This window comes from Apus apus, chromosome 11 (assembly GCF_020740795.1).
Source record: "Apus apus isolate bApuApu2 chromosome 11, bApuApu2.pri.cur, whole genome shotgun sequence".
Taxonomy (NCBI): domain Eukaryota; kingdom Metazoa; phylum Chordata; class Aves; order Apodiformes; family Apodidae; genus Apus; species Apus apus.
This window is the reverse complement of record NC_067292.1, coordinates 15980708-15998360: the sequence shown is the minus strand read 5'-3', so window position 1 is coordinate 15998360 and position 17653 is coordinate 15980708. Positions and strand designations below refer to the sequence as shown.

Sequence of the window (17653 nt, the reverse complement as noted above, 5' to 3'; positions counted from 1 at the left end):
ATAAGCATGCAAATGAATTGTAAAAACTACTATTCAGTTCTTCAAAGAGATCTCTTCTCTAGATAGTTAATTCTATAACCAGCATGGTAACACAACATTTAATGTGCAAAATGCACCACCAGTCAAATAAGTAATAATTTGGCAGTTCACATTTTAGCAGCACAAGAGAAGACATTTTCCTATACCTTATAGCACCTACTTTACTCTGTTTTTTCGGAAGCTTATGTCAGGTTTCCTAATGTTATGTAAACCCAGGATAAAGATTCTAAATAAAAATACAATTGATAAAAGTCAATAGATAAGTTATATGTGTTCTACTGCTTAATTGTACTAGGTGATATCATAGGCTTCTAGTTAAGCCTTGGGTATTTCCTAGTGCAAGTATTTCAATTTTACACCCAGAGTTTTCATTCTCTGGGGCATGCCACTAAAGGCATGAGTCTCCACGGCACTTTGGCAGGTTAACTTACCAATAATCACTTCTGCGGAAAGACTGAATGGGACTTGTGCATAAACCAAGTGAAATCACTTATTATTTAAAGAAATGCTTGCAGAAGGTATTTTGCATATCTGAAATGTGCGTAAAGTCCTCATTTTACAAAAGGCAAGACAACAAAGGAACTGGTCTTAAATGTCTTTATGAACCTAAGACTGAGCAACTACCTATTTGTCCAAAACCAGGTCACTATTGACAGGAAAGCATCCCTAGTATTATGCTAGAATATTCACTAATAGCTCAAAATACCTGCAAAAACAACCAACTATTCTTTAGGAAGTGTTAGGATACTCATTCATGATCTGGCTGGTCTCAGTTTTTCTTGAGAGATCTTTGCAAAGCAAATCTAGACAAAATATTTTGCTGTTGCAATTTTAATATGTGTGATTCGTATTGTTGTTGAAAAGGTTGAACTGAATTTCTAGCCAAACACAGCATGTGTGCTCTGGTCTTCAGAAGCATGTTATAAACACAATTTAAAATCAATAGCAAGAAACAATTACAGCATCTGAATACCATTTGGTGAAATAAGCTGATGGTGGTGAAGCAGCCAGCAGATGTATGTCAATACTTGCAACAAAGTATTCTACAGCGTTTGCACAAAGAGGGGTTGAGTAAATATCAATAAAGCAACTCCTACTACAAACAGTAAAAATGATAAAATCAATATTATAAAATAAAAAGTTAGCACATAGATGAACTCTGTGATCTAGCCAGTGCTGTGTTAGGAGTGCTCCTACGTTCCTGCATCTCAGCAAAGGAACAGACAGTGGCAGAATTTGTTCAGTGCTTTGATTAATCAAGAAATGAAAGTATACAACAAATAGTATGCAAACACTGTACTGCAGAAATTCATAAAAAACATATTTATGCAGGAGGAATCAGAGATCTACAGCACCTGCTAGTCCTGTGCACTGTCAAGAATCCATATAATAGCCCACAACATGCTGCGTTCTGCCAGCACTGTCTGCTTAATGGGAAGACCCTGAAGGACTTCACATTTGTCCATGGAAAAGGACATATTAAGAAAACATAACCCATTCTTGCAAAAAAATCTGTATGAAAACATAAAATCTCAGTAAATTCCTTAAAACTCCAGTAACTAGAAGGGTAAAACTGTGAGTGACAGCCCATCTGCAAGATGCTGTCTGCAGCTCTGACCTGCATTTAAAATAGGGCTGTTTAGCCTTTTGAGCACCTAAAGTTGGTTCTGTTGTTTGCATTTCATAGAAGCTACTTTTGAAAGTAAACAAGAACTCTTAGTGAATTATTTAGCATACAAATAAACCAGCAAAGAAGCATAAGTAGGCCAATATGAACTAACTGGATTGAAATATTCATCTGTAAATAACTTTTCAATCTGCTGCTTTCACGTACAAATACTACATGGAACATTAGACACAACTAGCTTCTAGGGATATTTAGGCTCACTGGAGAGCAATTTTTATGTCTACTGGCATCTGTGGGTAGTGATATGGACTGACTGTTAATATAACCAACATAAAATTTATGTGAACACTCACTGCAATAGCAACACACTGTCAGACAGCTGGTGGTTGATGCGTAGCACATGCGGATTTTATATGCACTGTGTAAACTAACCTTTGCAATAAAGATTTAGCAGGTTTATTAGTTTAGGAAATCGCTATAATTAAGGATAATTCATAATGGCTGCTTATCCACTCTATAGCAATAGCTGCTTTAATTTAGACTCTGTTTCTTTCAGCCATAAATAAGCATGCTGATATCTTCTGCACAGATGTGGCATTCAACCTGTTCAAGTTGGTTGAGTTTTGCTTGTGTTTTAATCAAAAGAATCAGTAGATAAGGCCATAAAATGCACTTTGCTTGAAATAAATTAGCAAGAAATGTGGTTTGAAAGTTCTGAAACTCTACTAGTAGCTCATTTTGGGGAGGAGGGAGTAGAACACGGACATTTCCTGCAAAAAAAGGAACACACTGTATGGGCATAGATCTGACCTGAGATAGAATTCCAGATTTGCATAATTAATCATAGGAAAAAGAGATATGTCTGTGACCTATGTGTATTATTTACAAGCTATTCAGTTTTTAATTGAGGGTTTGACCTTTGTGAGTCCTAGTAACACTCTAACTTTCCTCCTTTTCTGCACAACCCAAGGCTTCTCTGCAGAAGAATATATATGGTGCCTCATTACTTCAATTCCTATTAATAATTCCTGCAAAACAATTCCTTGAGACCACACCGCTCATGCAGTGGAAAGCACTTACCCCGAATTTTCAGCCACCCCACAATCTAACTGGTTGGAAACACTGCGGATCTCTCTAACCAAACACCCACAAAGATTATCCCTGGACCAAATCATATAGCCTCAGCTTAGGTATTACACAGACACTTGACCTGGTTTGAGCCAGGTTGAAGCCACTATTCCAATGTTATCAGTCTTAGCTGGAACACTCTGCTACTACTTAAAAGAAAGCTTACTGAAGGAAAAAAAAATGAGTCAAAGGAAAATTTGCTTCATCCTGGCTCAAACCAGGACAACACTCCATATCCTCTTTCCTAAAGGAGAGAGAGGGAGTAGCCCTTTCTAGGACCTACTTAAAGCAAAGAGAGAGAAATAACTGTTTTCCTTCCCAACTCAGAGCCAAGATCAGAATGGGAATGGGAGAGATGTGCTTTGGAGCTAGAAGCTTTGTGGTCAGTGAAAGACACCTTTTGGGCAGTATCCTTTGGCTTTCTGTGTTCTGACTAATGTGTTTTGAACGAGGTAAAAGCTCCTCCACTAGCATTCAGTTCAACCAACAAGAGCAACTGACTATAGAAGAGAATTGCCTTGCCAATGACACACTGCACCTAAGCTGAGGGAAAGCACAAATCTCCGTGCCAGAGGAAATTTTGAAATTTCCACTGCTTTTTTATATATTGCATTTTAAAAAAATCAAACAATGCCTAAATAAGTCCAAACTGCAATGTTCACCAAGATTTGTAAAATGGAGCTGAAACACTGCTTTTAATCAGTAAAATACTGAAGTGTATTCTTCATGGTGACGTAGCTTGGTGGGACTTGAGGCAGGTGAGTCTGACATTCACATCCCCACTGCAGGTGACATCCCTTATGGGAGACTACACCACCTACCACGTACTCAGCAGTCATTTAGCCACTACAGGCCATTGCACAGCTTTATCTCAATAAGTCCAAAATACATCAAAGATGGACTATTTTTGCCAAGAAGCTGAATAAACAGAACAAAACGGGATCTTAAGCTACACTTCCAGAAAAAAATTTCAAATCACACAAAATGAAATGTTTTTGAATAATCAGAAACCTGAACTACTATGCTTCAGATCAAATTTATATAAAATTAACCAGATTTTGTTTTGTAAAACAATATTTACGATGGAAAGCTTTAGCTTTGAAAAAAGCACATTTTTTGGTGAAAAAAAAATTACCTTAATTTTTATTAGCTCGTTATTGTATCTCAGTGAAAATATGGTAAAATGGGAAAAATCAGGCACTGCTTTGCTAACCCTTATAACTTATAAATATTTCACAGTATCTGCTGCATCTTTATTACATAAGAAACTATAGGACTTGAACAACACATGACTCAACCTCCACTTTAAAAAGGCTCTATTGTTCAAGATTGCAACAGAAATACAAACCTTACCTGCTCAAAAATCAAATATGAAAACACATTAGAAATCGTCTTTAGAATCTAAAAATGTACCTTAGTAATGACTGGGGAGGGCAGAATCTTTAAGGCTTATGAGATAAACTGATGCATATTTAACCTAAATTTATAAGTATCTATCTTCATTTTTCTCCTGAGACATTTTTTACTGTAAAACTTTTCTCTAACTAGTCCATAAAGTGCTGTAATGGACAGAAAGAATCAGGAAAAAAACCACCACACCTTATACTAGGATAAAATAGCTACACATGGTTCTTGACAAAAGCAAAACTTGGATGAGGAGAAGCAAGCAGCGCAAGGAAAAGAACCTACCAGTGTAGGCTGGCAAATAGCAACAGAAGACCTGTGAGCGATGAAAGGCTTGCCTGAGCAGACTTGTCTCTGAAATGACTTCAGAGGTTGCCTCCAAAGGACAGTTGCTTAAAAGTAAAAGACAGTGACCAGACTGAGAAGAAAGGGAGAAAACAGAGATTACAAAAGAAACAAAATAAAAATGCAAGCACATTGTCTGCCTTTGGTTGCAACTAATTTATTTCCTGAGAAATAAACTTTAAATGATCTAACAGGAATAATGAAAAGAAGGTCACAGAGCATGACTGAATTCAGAAGTGGTCTTCAAAGTTAGATTACATCCCTTTGTCTTAAACAAGCAAACGCATTAAAACTATCATTACATTTCTTAAGAAGATTTTAAAAACTGCAAGTAACTTTCCCCCCCCCAAAAAAAAAAAAGAAATGCATTTGCAGTAGAAATAAACACATTCTTGAACATAATAAACAACAAAGGGCTTGGTACAGATTCTTAGCAGGTATGGTTGAATGCAACAGCTGAAGTAAAATAATATTTTTAAAAGCAGATCATATTTGTTAAGTCACAAGTTTCTTCATTTGATTTGCAGATGGGGACCTCTGTTGGTATAAAATAATTACTAAAAAAAATGACACCTAGAAACAGACCCATTGGCTCCCACGAGAATCACATTGGCCAGTTTCTTATTTTCATTACGTCAATGTTAACCTATACTGATCTCAATTAAAACTGCAGGAATTGGCCCAAACAAATGTAATTAATATAAGAATTTGGCCCAGTTGTGAAAGACATCAAGAACTCATCTTAAAAAAAAAAAGCTACAAAGAAGAACTAATATACTCTGAAGTTAACCTTCTCATACTGGCGCCTGGGGGCTCTTCTCTGTGCGTGCCTTATGTGTATTTTTACTACAACCTTCGTGTAACCACGCAGTGCTCTAGCTTTGGACTGACATATCTCTGTGTTGGGCAGGATTTTCAATCCTTCATGACTATCTATTTGTCACTGCAGGTGAGTGGTAGCACTCAGGCTGATCCCCAGCCACTTTCACAGTTACTTATCTGTCTTTATGGATTCTTCCTGTGTGTCAAGTTGGTGCATAACAGCATTACTGTCAGGGTGACAAAATTGTCCCCGGAGTGTCACAAATGATTCTCTAGCCTTATGGCTGCAAGCAGGTAGTAACACATCGACACTGCCTTTCTAAGCTCATCTTGCTCCAGTCCTGCCACCCGCCCGTTATTCTGTACACGCATGCACACACTCCCCTGTCTGTATGTAATTCCCATTTAAGGATTAATACAGCTCCAGTTTTGGTCCCTTAAAATTATCATGAAAAATGAGAAAAGTTTGTATTCAGATTGCAACCTTTTTTCTCTGAAAAGTCTGTCCCTCTCCCCTATTTTTAAATACTAAGGGTTTTGGAGGAAAGAAAACACTGCAGAATTCCTGTTTTATGAATACAGAAACCATGATTACAAATTCAAAACTGGCTAAGTACATAACGAGTTTTGTTCAGTTCCATATGCCAGCCAAGCTCTTAGTTTCTTGATATGTTTCTATCATGCAAAGCCTGTTTTTTTCCTCCTATAACTTTGTTGCAATTTTTACTTAATTGTATTCTGCACATAATATAGTAATGCCTTTTTTAAAGGCACATATTTTCTCCAGTTCAATGCTGGGTGTGAATCTGTGATAAATTAAAAATCTTATTTAACAAGGGTTGGTTTAAGCACTTCCCTCTCTCCATTATAAAATCATTCCAAGGAGAAAAGAATCCATCAAGTTAAAACAACATACATGTTATTTGGAGAAGGCTGAGAATTCTGATGAATATATAAAAAAAGAATGCTTCAGCAGCAAAGCTTGCTCAATAATCTAAAAACTATTTCATGGTCACACAGCACAATCTAGGATTTAGATGATTCTTACATGAACCGTGTTTTATGTAAATAAGTTTTGCTTTGTTTAAGTCCACTGTACTTCAATTCTTTGAAATGCCTTCAAGGAGCTGTTTCCAGACAATGTCAGCTGACAAGCCTCCATGAAGGAGAGTCCCTAGCGTGCCTGTGCTTCCACCATCTTGCTAACACAGCTCACCTCTCTGTGCCTCAGTTTTCCTAAGTGCAAATTGAAAAATATTCTACCTGTTTTTTTTAAAGATGCCAAACAAACTGCAGAGCAGTAAGATCAGTTAACATTAAATGCACACTGAGATAGAAGAAAAGCCTTTTGTTTGGGAGATGAACCTTTAAAGAATGACCAGGGTTGTGTGTGTGGAATGTATGGTCAAACTCTGCTACCCTGGGACAGGCTGCAGGACCATGGGTGGCTGATCCTTGTTAACACTGGCATGACCAGAGACACAAGTGTTGCAGCCAACATGTGCCTGGGTGTTGGCGCACACCCTCCCCACCCGCAGACCATTTGTCCTTCACCTGATGAGCAGTCATTGTCTGAGCTTTCTGATAGGTTCACTGTGATTTCTGACACTGGAAAAACAAACCTAAAAGCAATTTAGAAATACCTGCCCATGAAGTCAAAAGGCAAAATATCTAAAGCTTCTCCTGGAATCTCTGACCTCAGAGGCTGACATGGTTTGATGGGAAATTTAATGTAATAGTCTGAGAAAGCCAAAAGGCCTATTGTCAGCAATGAAGTCTGAAAGTTAGCAGAATTAATATAACTGTACAATGGAAGTGCCCTCAAGGGACAAGGCTGCAGAACCAGGGCAGAGGGAAAAATGACTTTTGAAGTCATTTCACTATGACATTCTGTCATCACTGCTAAACGGAAATAAAAAATCATCTGAATCACCACATGCTTCAGTGTGTGTCCCTTCCTTATCTAATATAAAGTAATAACACTGACGTCCCATGCCCCACCTAAGCTGGGAAGGGGCCCTGCAGGGACTTGGGGAGCTCCATTTTGAATTGCTAAATGCAATAAGAATAAATGCAAGTGGGAGTCTGTTTAGCAGAGAGTGATGTCTGGTCTATAGCCCATCAAAGCCCAATAAATCTCAATGCTTCAACAAGAGATGAAAATGGTTCTCTCATCATTTCAGTGCCAGGGTGAAATTTTCTCCGAGCCAGAGTATTTTTACAGATGATTTATGTCTGGGAAGGGTAGTTGTTTAACAAAATGGCAGATAATGATAAATAGAAAGTAAATAGAAACAGCAGCAAGGGAGTGGTTCTTAGTTGCAGCAGTAGAATAAACAATATACTTACATAAAGTATATGTCACATATAAGTGCCATTATTCTAAATCCTATGAGTTATATGTTACTTGGAACATCACATAAAAGATCTGGTAATATGATTTACAGGATAGGGAATTTAGCACGTATGCAAGGCAAATAGTTATAAAAATTATTCTTTCTGTCACACCTGTGTTAATCCCACTTCACTGAAATTACTCTGGATTTAAAATTGTGTAATAACAATAAGTGTCTCTGTGCTCACTGGGTTTAATACATTATTATAGTAAAATGGGAGGGTCAGGAGATGAGCTAATTTTGCTGTCCTTACAAATGTATTTTTAAACACAATGCTTATATTGACTGTGTGCTAAAATACAAGCACTTTTACAGTAAAGGGAACAACCTATGCACCCATGATCTGGACATGTTTTTTATAAAGTAATTTGAAAACTTTAAAAAAAAATATTTCTGTCTGGATGACATAATAAAACAAATATTCATGGGTTAATGATGAGAAGAAAAAATAAGAAAAAACAAAGCTGCCTTTTTGTGTTTTTTTAATTAGAGATACTATAAACAGTGTCAAATTTGAGACAGAGATTAGAGGTCAGGATGCTTGGTTCAGGTTTCTTTTTCTTTCTATGCATTTTTCCTGTGGCTGTACACAAAGGAAAAAAAAAATCTAATTACAGTTTTAAATGCCCAAAATGCCATGTCCACCAAAAGCCCGATGCTCATTAGTACTAGTAATTAACTTTACAACTGTCAACACAAACACCACACAGGCTGACAGATAGATAGTAGCTCTGAGGGTGCTAATAAATCCGGAAATAACAACTTGACACGCAGATGCACAAAAGGATGCAGGTGATAAAGAAATGTTGACATCAAATCTAATTATCTTCGAAACGGCCAACTACTGCACAATCCACAGTAATGCACTGTTATTGCTAGTGATGAGCCCCACTGGAATGGCTCTTAACCACAGCATACAACGGAGCTTTTACAGCCCCTTGTCATATCTAGTGAGGACAATATCAAAAAGGAAATTATGAGTGTCATGACCTCTCCAAGTCAAAAATCTAGTGATGAATATAGGCTCAGCAAGGCATAGCAGATTACCCCCTTACGAGTTTTAAAGCCAGGATGATATATGACATTTTTATCAGGCACTTTCTCAGGAATGTCACCAAGAGGGAAAATAAAGGCCCTGAAAAGAGACGACTAGGTGAATTATGCAACTGTAATTGCCGATCATAACCTGATATGAGCTGAAATTGCTCTGTTTTCATATTGAGATAGCATAAAATTGTCGGGAAATGCAATGGCTCCTTAATGTGTCCTAGATGAGTCTAATATTCTGATCATTTTTCACTCAGCTGCTAGGTAAATAGTGCTTCTTAAACACAACCACCGTGGCCCAGGGCAATCTGGGGGCCCAATTTTACACTTGAATTGAGAAAATATGTGTAAACTACAATTTTTCATATTTTCTGCATACATAAGAAGATGAAACATCTTTATCATGTGTATTGTCTGGCTGAGCTTATACAAAATATTAGTTTATCTGTCCTAGTTTGGTTTATTCCATAAGCAAAACACATAGATCTAAAGGACAGGCAATATTCTATATACAAAATAGGTCCATCTTTTATGCAGCCTCATATAAAGAATTCTACCATTTTGTTTTTGAAAAGCTTAAATCAGCAAGTGCAGATTTTGCAAAATAAAGTAAAACATTCTAAAATGTTCACATTTTTTCTGCAAATCAGTGTGAAAAAAGCAGAAAATAAAAGGTCACAGAAATACCTAAATGCACAACCTGAGATACTAAATAATAACCTCTGGGAGGAAAAAAAAAGGTGAAGATTGCTTCTTTATTACCATGCTATAAAAAAAAATTATGTTATCAGAAATCTGCTGTATTAAATGGTTCATAAAATGTATTTGCTTAAAAAACATCTCGAGTTAAAATGAAAATAAAAAATGCACACAAAACCCAATGAAACAAAAAGCATGCTACTGCCCATTCTCAGATAATAATCAGCAATAATACCTGGGGCAGAAAGGTCATAAACCATACTTCCAAGACAGGAATAATTCATTGTACTACTATGTGTTTAAGAATTAGTTTGATAGAGTCACCATCTAGACTGTGAGATATTGTCTATCAATCTGACCTTCTAAAAATGAACCAGCAGACTCCCACTTAGATCAAAACCTCTTTGCTTTTAGTGTATGTGCTGTTTTATGAATTTTAGGACTGAGGTTATGATGAGAGCAGCATCATTTGCAATGAGAAGCAAGAGAAACTCTTATATAATTAGATGTTTCTTTCTAAATTTCTAAACGTAGCTTTTCCCAAAAAGTCATACTGAAATGCAACTTCTTTTTGCTCTTTCGCTTAAGAATCATTTGGAAATAAACAAGTACAAAGGAGGTCAAAAGGTTTAAATTTCTTTGTTTGCATTTATGTTATCTGTTCTTAGTTCCTATATATCCACCTTATCTAGGTGTTCCAACACTAATTGCAAAGCAGCACTGACTGGCAGTAATAACTACCCTTGGAAAAACCCTGTGTGTTGCTGGTTACTGCAGATAAGAGCCCCTTAACAAAGTTAGATAGATTTGCATCAACTCACTTTTATGTAAGTTATGCCTTTTGCATTTTACCCTTCCGAAAGGCTGAGTTTTTGTCTTAAATGATAAAGCGAAGTGTGATACCTTGCTCTACAAAGAGGCTTCAAGCACAGCAGATTTCCAAAGGCTTCAGGGAGTGGGATACAGAGTACTGAAAATAACACTGAGATACTTCAGACATTGCACGATTCTTTGCAAAATATTTCACTGGATAAAACAGAACAGGATTGAAATCTCGTTCCTAGCAATGAATTCTGTGTGATCCTAAAGGTAGAGTTGTTCAGATCTCAAAAGAATTTTAAATTGAAGACTCATCCATAATTATTACATTACCACTAACGCTATTATGAACAGTCTCTATGTAATTAACATACCAACAGGGAATTTAAGAGGTACTTGGCATCAATTTTCAATCCCTGTTCTCCATGAATTTGGTACTCAATTGTAGTGATAAAAAGAACAGACATGGTTATGATTCTATGATGATAATGCACCACAGCAGAAAATGCCTCATAATAAAATGCAGCCTCACAGTTAGCAAGAAAACATATTTACAGCTATATTTTCATTCTATTCTGGTAGTTCTGAAAGCTAAGTGACCACTTTCTATATTTTTCCTTTTTCACAGGATCTGTTTACAGAAGACTTTTCCCACAGTCACTGGCACTTGGCAGAAAAATAACTTACAACCTTTGTCATTCTTTTACAAAGTCAGCCACACCGAAACTGTATTTATTTCATCTTCCTGTCTCTGTATCCCCCTTCCGGAGACTCAGCGAAGAGGCTGCAGCGACTGTTGCTAAGCAACTACAGCACAGCACTGTATCACCAATTACAGATTTTTCCCATCATTTTCAGCCTCACAAATTTGGGAGCTGGTATAATAATAGGAAGTGGTATGGATAAAAAAGTATTATCCATAGACTGGTAAGTTAGCAGATGGCTCATAAGAACTAAAAAAGAGACTACTAAACAATAACACTGAACAATTATTGCTAGTATTCTTTTCAATTTTATTTTTTTTTATCAGTAGAGCCTCCACAAAGAACTTTAAATATCCACTATGTGTGAACACAAAGTATTTTTGAATTGCAAGGATTTTTTTGCAGGCCTTTGTGCAAGGGAGCACCACAATATATGTGCTGCTGAAAGCTAACATGAGATCTATTAGTAATCAAATTTCAGCCCAGATTTTATGGTTAGTCTAACCGAGTTAATTTCTCTAATGTTAGCAATTCATGGAAGAGGTCTCTTGTGGCAGCACAAACCTGGGATCCACAGCAGCTGTCAGAAGAGACTCTGAGGAATTCCTTATTAGCCAGAATGCAACCAGGCAGAAAACTCATTACACAGTGCTAAATATACTTAATCACATCTATTAGAGAAAAATGAACTTGATAATTACAACAAATAACTAAAGAGCAAAAATTGTTCATGGAAAAACCCACACCAGGATGTGTAAGAAAACTGACTCTGTGGGAGAAAGCCATGCCCCTGCTGATTCTAATGGAAAAGAATTCTATCACAATGTACAAATGATTTAGGTTCCTCTTTAAAGTGAAGCATTTACATTTAACGGCTTACATAAATTTAATGTAATAAGTAAATTAATTACTTAAATTTAAAAAATTAATTCAGAAAGCTCTTCAGGGAGTTGAGACAACAGTATCTTCTCAACATGCTTTTGTGGGAAAGGAAGTCTCCTACAGACATGCAACACAATAAATAAAGGTAAATTCCCAAGAGCTGAAATTTAGCTGCAAAACACAACACAGGGGCTCAAAGTCTGTCCTTGTTGTACAGCCTTTATTTTCCTTCAATTGGATTGGGTTGTGGGGTGACATGTGGTCCACAATTTGGCCCATCAAGCTATCTATATTTTAAAACAAATCTGCTGAAATTAAAGGTATCAGGTATAAAACTCATCAAGTAATTATAGGCTGAAATCAAATAGAAGCATCACATCCTCTTCCCAGAATTCCTGGGTATGGAATGCTATACACAGGCACTCCAACCAGACCAGAACACCATCTGCCAAAAACTTCCTTGCTTTGCCATCCCAGAAATATCACAACTTTGCATTATTTTTATTTGCACATTGCCTAGTCAGCACAGGTGAGCTTTGAGCACTCTAATTTTGCAGCAATTGATACCAGATATACAGAGATGTAGAGAACACAACAGAGCAGTGAACTGGGCTCCTTAGCTTGAGAACAGGTCCAGACTTTTGTCACTTCAAACCAAACTCCTCACATTTTATGAGGGGCAGCTCATTTTCAATCACATCTATGAACTTCCTTTGGAGACTTTTTGAACCCAAACTTTATTTTAAATTCCTACCCAACTGCATATATTTTAAATTCAACAATAATTCACTATTACACACAAAGTCAGAACACAACAGCCACAGACAGTCCTTACCATTCAAAGACATACAAAAAATCATGCTTTTGCAAGTCAAAGTCAGGAATCTAGGAAGATTCCAAGTGAAAGATCTACACTGCCATCTTCCTCTCTTCACCTCATTCTTTTCCTCCAACTGTCATGAAGAGAAGCAAGAAACTGCAGAGTTCCATTTCCTAGGACCATAACTTAGAAGGGTGAAAATCAGGAAACAGGATTTGATTCATTGCATGGCCTAACAGCAGTGAAAGATTCAACCTCTGCATGATAATAAATTAAGAGCAAATGGACAGGACTTTGAACTGATAGAAGAATACTTCTGCTGTTTCCTTGCTCTTGGTTTCCTTTGGTTTAGTTGATTCATACCTTCTCTGGGTAATTTCTGCTGTCAGTCACATAAGAATCAGTATTTCAGAATGAAAAAAAAAGTACTAGCCACAAAGCTTAGGTAGTAGCCATTCCTCAGAAGTTAAGCACCACGTACATACCATTTTCATGTTCCTTCCAATGTGTTACACTTATAGACTGATGTAATTTAAAGGAAAAAAAATAAAAGATTTAGCAAATACATCACATCATGCTGAAATCAGAATTAATACATGTACATGTGAACTAAATTACGGGCTGAATTGTATGTGAACTAGGTTATTTTTACAATGTTCTATTGTATTTCAACAACTTAAATTCCCACTTAGTTATACCAGACCTTCTTCACATAAATGTTCAGTAAGGTTGAGATGTGGAAAACCAGTTTTTGTTTACTAGCGTTGTCTCTCTTTCTCTAAGCTTTGAAACTGGGCACAGTGCAGAATGGATTACTGAATTAGGTGGACCTTTCACCTGAACTTTTATAGCAGTTTTTATGTTCTTATGTGTAAGATACTCTTTACTCTAGAAACTTAAGTTGGCAAGACAAATGTGGCATCGACTGATGTGAAGAGGATAGCAATGATAAGACAGAAAAATGAAACAAGCAAGTTACAAAGGGCATAAAAGGCCATGATCTTTCTTTATGTGTACAGAAAATGCCTACAATTGCATCAGAATTTTGTTCAAAGAGTGTAAGTTACTGACTGATCCTTTTAGAGTATCAGCCTTCATTTCCAAGGTTAAGGGTTTGGACAAGAAATGCATGTTCTGTAATTCTTCTGAGTTATACAGTATGAACTCTGAGAGTAAAAAATCCATAATTGTCATCAGAACTTCAGAATTATGCTGATAGTATCTTGGGGATAAAAGGCACATTGCAATATTTTCTGTCCTGTCATTTGAGAAACAATAACCTCTCTTCACTTGAAGCAGGTTTATTACTATTATTATCATCATCATCATCTATTGTCATATAAAAGTTCAATAGAATTTACTGAGAATTGAATTACAAGGAACTTAAAGCCTGCTGTAGAATTACAGTATTAATAGTATATTAACTGCAGGTATTACATTTTTTTACTTACATAATTGATTTAAGTAATTCTTGCAGGGATATAAATCCCCCTTCTTATTTAATTAACTATTGGAGGGGCTTACAAATTAATTTTTTATTGCATTTTTTTTTTAGGAAAGGTGTGGTTTTTTCCATAAATGTGTAATATTCTGAATAGGAAAAAAACCCACACCAAAACCAAAAAGCTGTGGAGATGTTTGCAGAGCAAGCTTACGTTTGAGAATGAAGAACAGTTTGGAAACCCTCACAGTGATGCACAGTTGCAAACATCAGAGAAGAGGGAATCTCTCCTGCAGTCCTCACTGATGGTCTAAGGATTCCACAGGCACCATTTTTTCATAAGAATAAACCTCCATTCTATCAGATAGCAGCAAATGCAGAAAATCCAACTAAAAGGGCTTTGTTGGTACAAAGTATGGAAAACCTCATAGCTCTAGTTGTTCTAGTTTAAGCAGCCCCTAGCTAGAGCCTACAATGGTCATGAAACTTTTCTTAGGTTTGTGTCTTGTTTTTTCTTATTTTCCAACACAGTATTGCATCAAACACCCTTGAAAAATATGGAAGAGGTAGGAAAAACTCTGAGAAACAGAGCAAGCAGACACAGCACCATGTGCTAGCAGCTGCAGCAGTACAGGACTGACAGGAGGATGGAACACATGGTTGGCACTTATCAAACAACAGAGACAACCACTTTATACCAAGAATGGGGTATATCTCTGTGGGGTTACACCACAAGAAATGACAAGAAGAACTGTATCTATGACTTTCTCTAACATTCATAACTCAAAAACTCCAACCTTGATCACTTTAGCAGATGGTTATGCTCTGCTGTAGTTGCAATTAAACAGAGTGTGCCAAAGTGAAGAGCAAATTACCCATGCTATCTATCCCAGTTAAAAAACCCTGTAGTCTTCCAGTATTTAGTGGGACAATATCCAAGATTCTGCAGCCCCAGCCCATTCTGGATTGCCATTATATTTTATGTCAGTCAGTACTTCAGAGAGTCGAAGACCCTTGGCATATGTTCTTAGTTAACAAAATGGAAAATTAAACTTTGTAGCAACCCCCTGCCTCTCCCAAAATAAAAGAAAAATTCTATCTACATCAATGAGCAGGAAGTCTGATCTTCCTGTGCCAGCCAAAAAGTCTGCAATATAAGGACATTTGGCTGAAGAAAGGAATGTAAAATAAGCAAACTAGCCTAAATTCACACTCCTGCATTTCAGGTAGTGAAGGACATTTATAAGGAATAGAAATTTCAAAATCACGTCTGATACCGACAAGCGTAAGTTTATGACCTTGACAGAGCTTTTATGCTTTTTCAAAATGAGTTGATTTTTTGAAAATGTTATCCTCACGGAAGAACTGCTCCTGAGTTTCTTCTATACACTAAAAATACCATTACCTTAAGTATCTATAGAAACAACAACAAAATAGTATTGCAATAAAACAGGAACAGGCACCTAAACACTGTTGCGTCTTCAGTAATTAATTACTGCCTGTAAGAACCTATGGAGTCTGAAACACAGAACAAGACAGCTTCTAAATATGAGACCCAGTCTTCAGTTCCCAGCTTTCAGAACATACTTGCTTCTGGGTTACACCAAGAAGGAAACAGGAGCAGCATCTGCTCATTGGTTCCTTGGCATTGCTGAACTGGAAACACCCACGTACAGGAGTTTTTCTGCAACGAGTAGACTTACAAAAATGGTATTTGAGCATAGGTTGGAGCATGAAGAAAATATGTAGATAAACTACCTCACTGGCAAACCCATGTTAAAGTTTTTACTTTAACATGTCCAGATGGTAAGGAGTCAATGAAAAGGGGGCATTATGTCAGAGCTTGTACAATAGGAGCAAGAACGCTGATATGGTTTCTTTTTTATATATATAGTTGGGTAAAGAGATCAGAGAACACTGGAACGTTAGCCAAAACAAGTTATCCAGCTGCACTGTGTTTCATCACATATCAATTTTTACTGACAGAAAACCATACAAATTTAATCAGCTCTTCATATGGTAATATTTAACTTTTTTTTTTTCCCCAAATTGTTTGATATTATTGTTTTAAAAGTTCCTTTTCTCCTTCCCTCAAACGTGATGTGTGATAGTGGTGAACACAGGAATAATATCTACCCCTGGCAAGACTGAAAGTCTCATTTACAGTAGACTCAGTAATAAATGCACTGGCGTCTGTGTCAATTGACTGTCTCAATGAAGAACAGGTCACTATAGGGAACAGAAAAAGCAACGTCTACATTTGAACTCCCACATCCTCATCCCATGCATGTTTGTAGCATCAGTAGAAATTAAATTACCCTAATAAACCTTTCTGCCTCCTCTCCTCCCCAAGAAACTGGATTTTTTTTTTTTTCCTGACATCTTAAACCACATGGGTTTTCTCTGTTTTTCTGCAAGGCTATCATATGGCACTTGTATAGCACTTTTAATTATTTGAAAATATATAATAGAGTGGAGACATGGATCCCACTTATATAAATGCCTATTAAAATGCCATGTATTCTCTCAGTAACCATAAAATATAAAACACCTCTTAAAAGAATATAATTCCTTTGTTTCAAAGCCAAACACATATAATAAGACAGCTTGCTCCTTTTAAGTAAATAAAAATGATTTGTATTAAATAAAATGAAATATTGTATGCACCATATAATTTAACAATAAGACACATCAAAGTATGCATTAGTGCAAGCTAACCCATGCCTCAGAGGTGTTGCAAGCCAAATACTTTAAATGATCCAAGAAACATGTTGTTACAGAAAAGCAAAAACCACAGCGTGTCACAAACTCCTGGTCAGATGAGATGCAAAAACCAAGTTCCTAACCATTTGTGGTCACTAAAATCCCCTGGCACTTACTGTACCCTCAGAATGTTGATTTTGCCCAAACTGGAATGTTTTTAACCCACAAGTTTCACGTCACCTGGTTTTATTCTTTATGCATTTTCTTCAGAGAGGCTGCCCAGTGACAGGCCAGCACGCTGCAGCCTCGCTGTCCTCTGCCAGGGCAGTGGCTGCCCTTCACGTGGTTTCAAGAAGTGTCTTGCATGTAAGCACATTCATGTGGATCCCTACGTGCTCTCTCAGTTACAGCCCATTAAAACTGGTGAAACTAATGGGATTTCTTGGAGGTTTCTGATAGTGAAATTTGATCCATAGTTTGTAACACAGTTTCAAATCCTTCAACTGCGATGTAAGTATAAATAACATGATTAGGTTGTTTATAACCCCAAATAAAATGATTTTAAAAAATGTAATCATTGAGAATACACTAAACCCCTTGACAGAGCAAAAATAATCAGCACAGAAAAGCTTATACATTGTTTGTATCAGCTTTACATAGATTTAAACTACCACATTGCATCCACATTCCCCATTTATGAACTGCTCTGTAGTTTTGACTGTTCTATTTTTAAAATGTTTCAGTGGGAACACTGAGCTCAATCAGAATGCCTACAAA

General features: G+C 36.7%; 1 protein-coding gene across 3 annotated transcripts in view; it reads right to left on the bottom strand.

Annotated features, from left to right (window-relative positions):
• Positions 1–17653, bottom strand: part of FTO (FTO alpha-ketoglutarate dependent dioxygenase) — a 228975-nt gene that overhangs the window by 37723 nt on the left and 173599 nt on the right. The gene's annotated exons all lie outside the window — the stretch shown is intronic.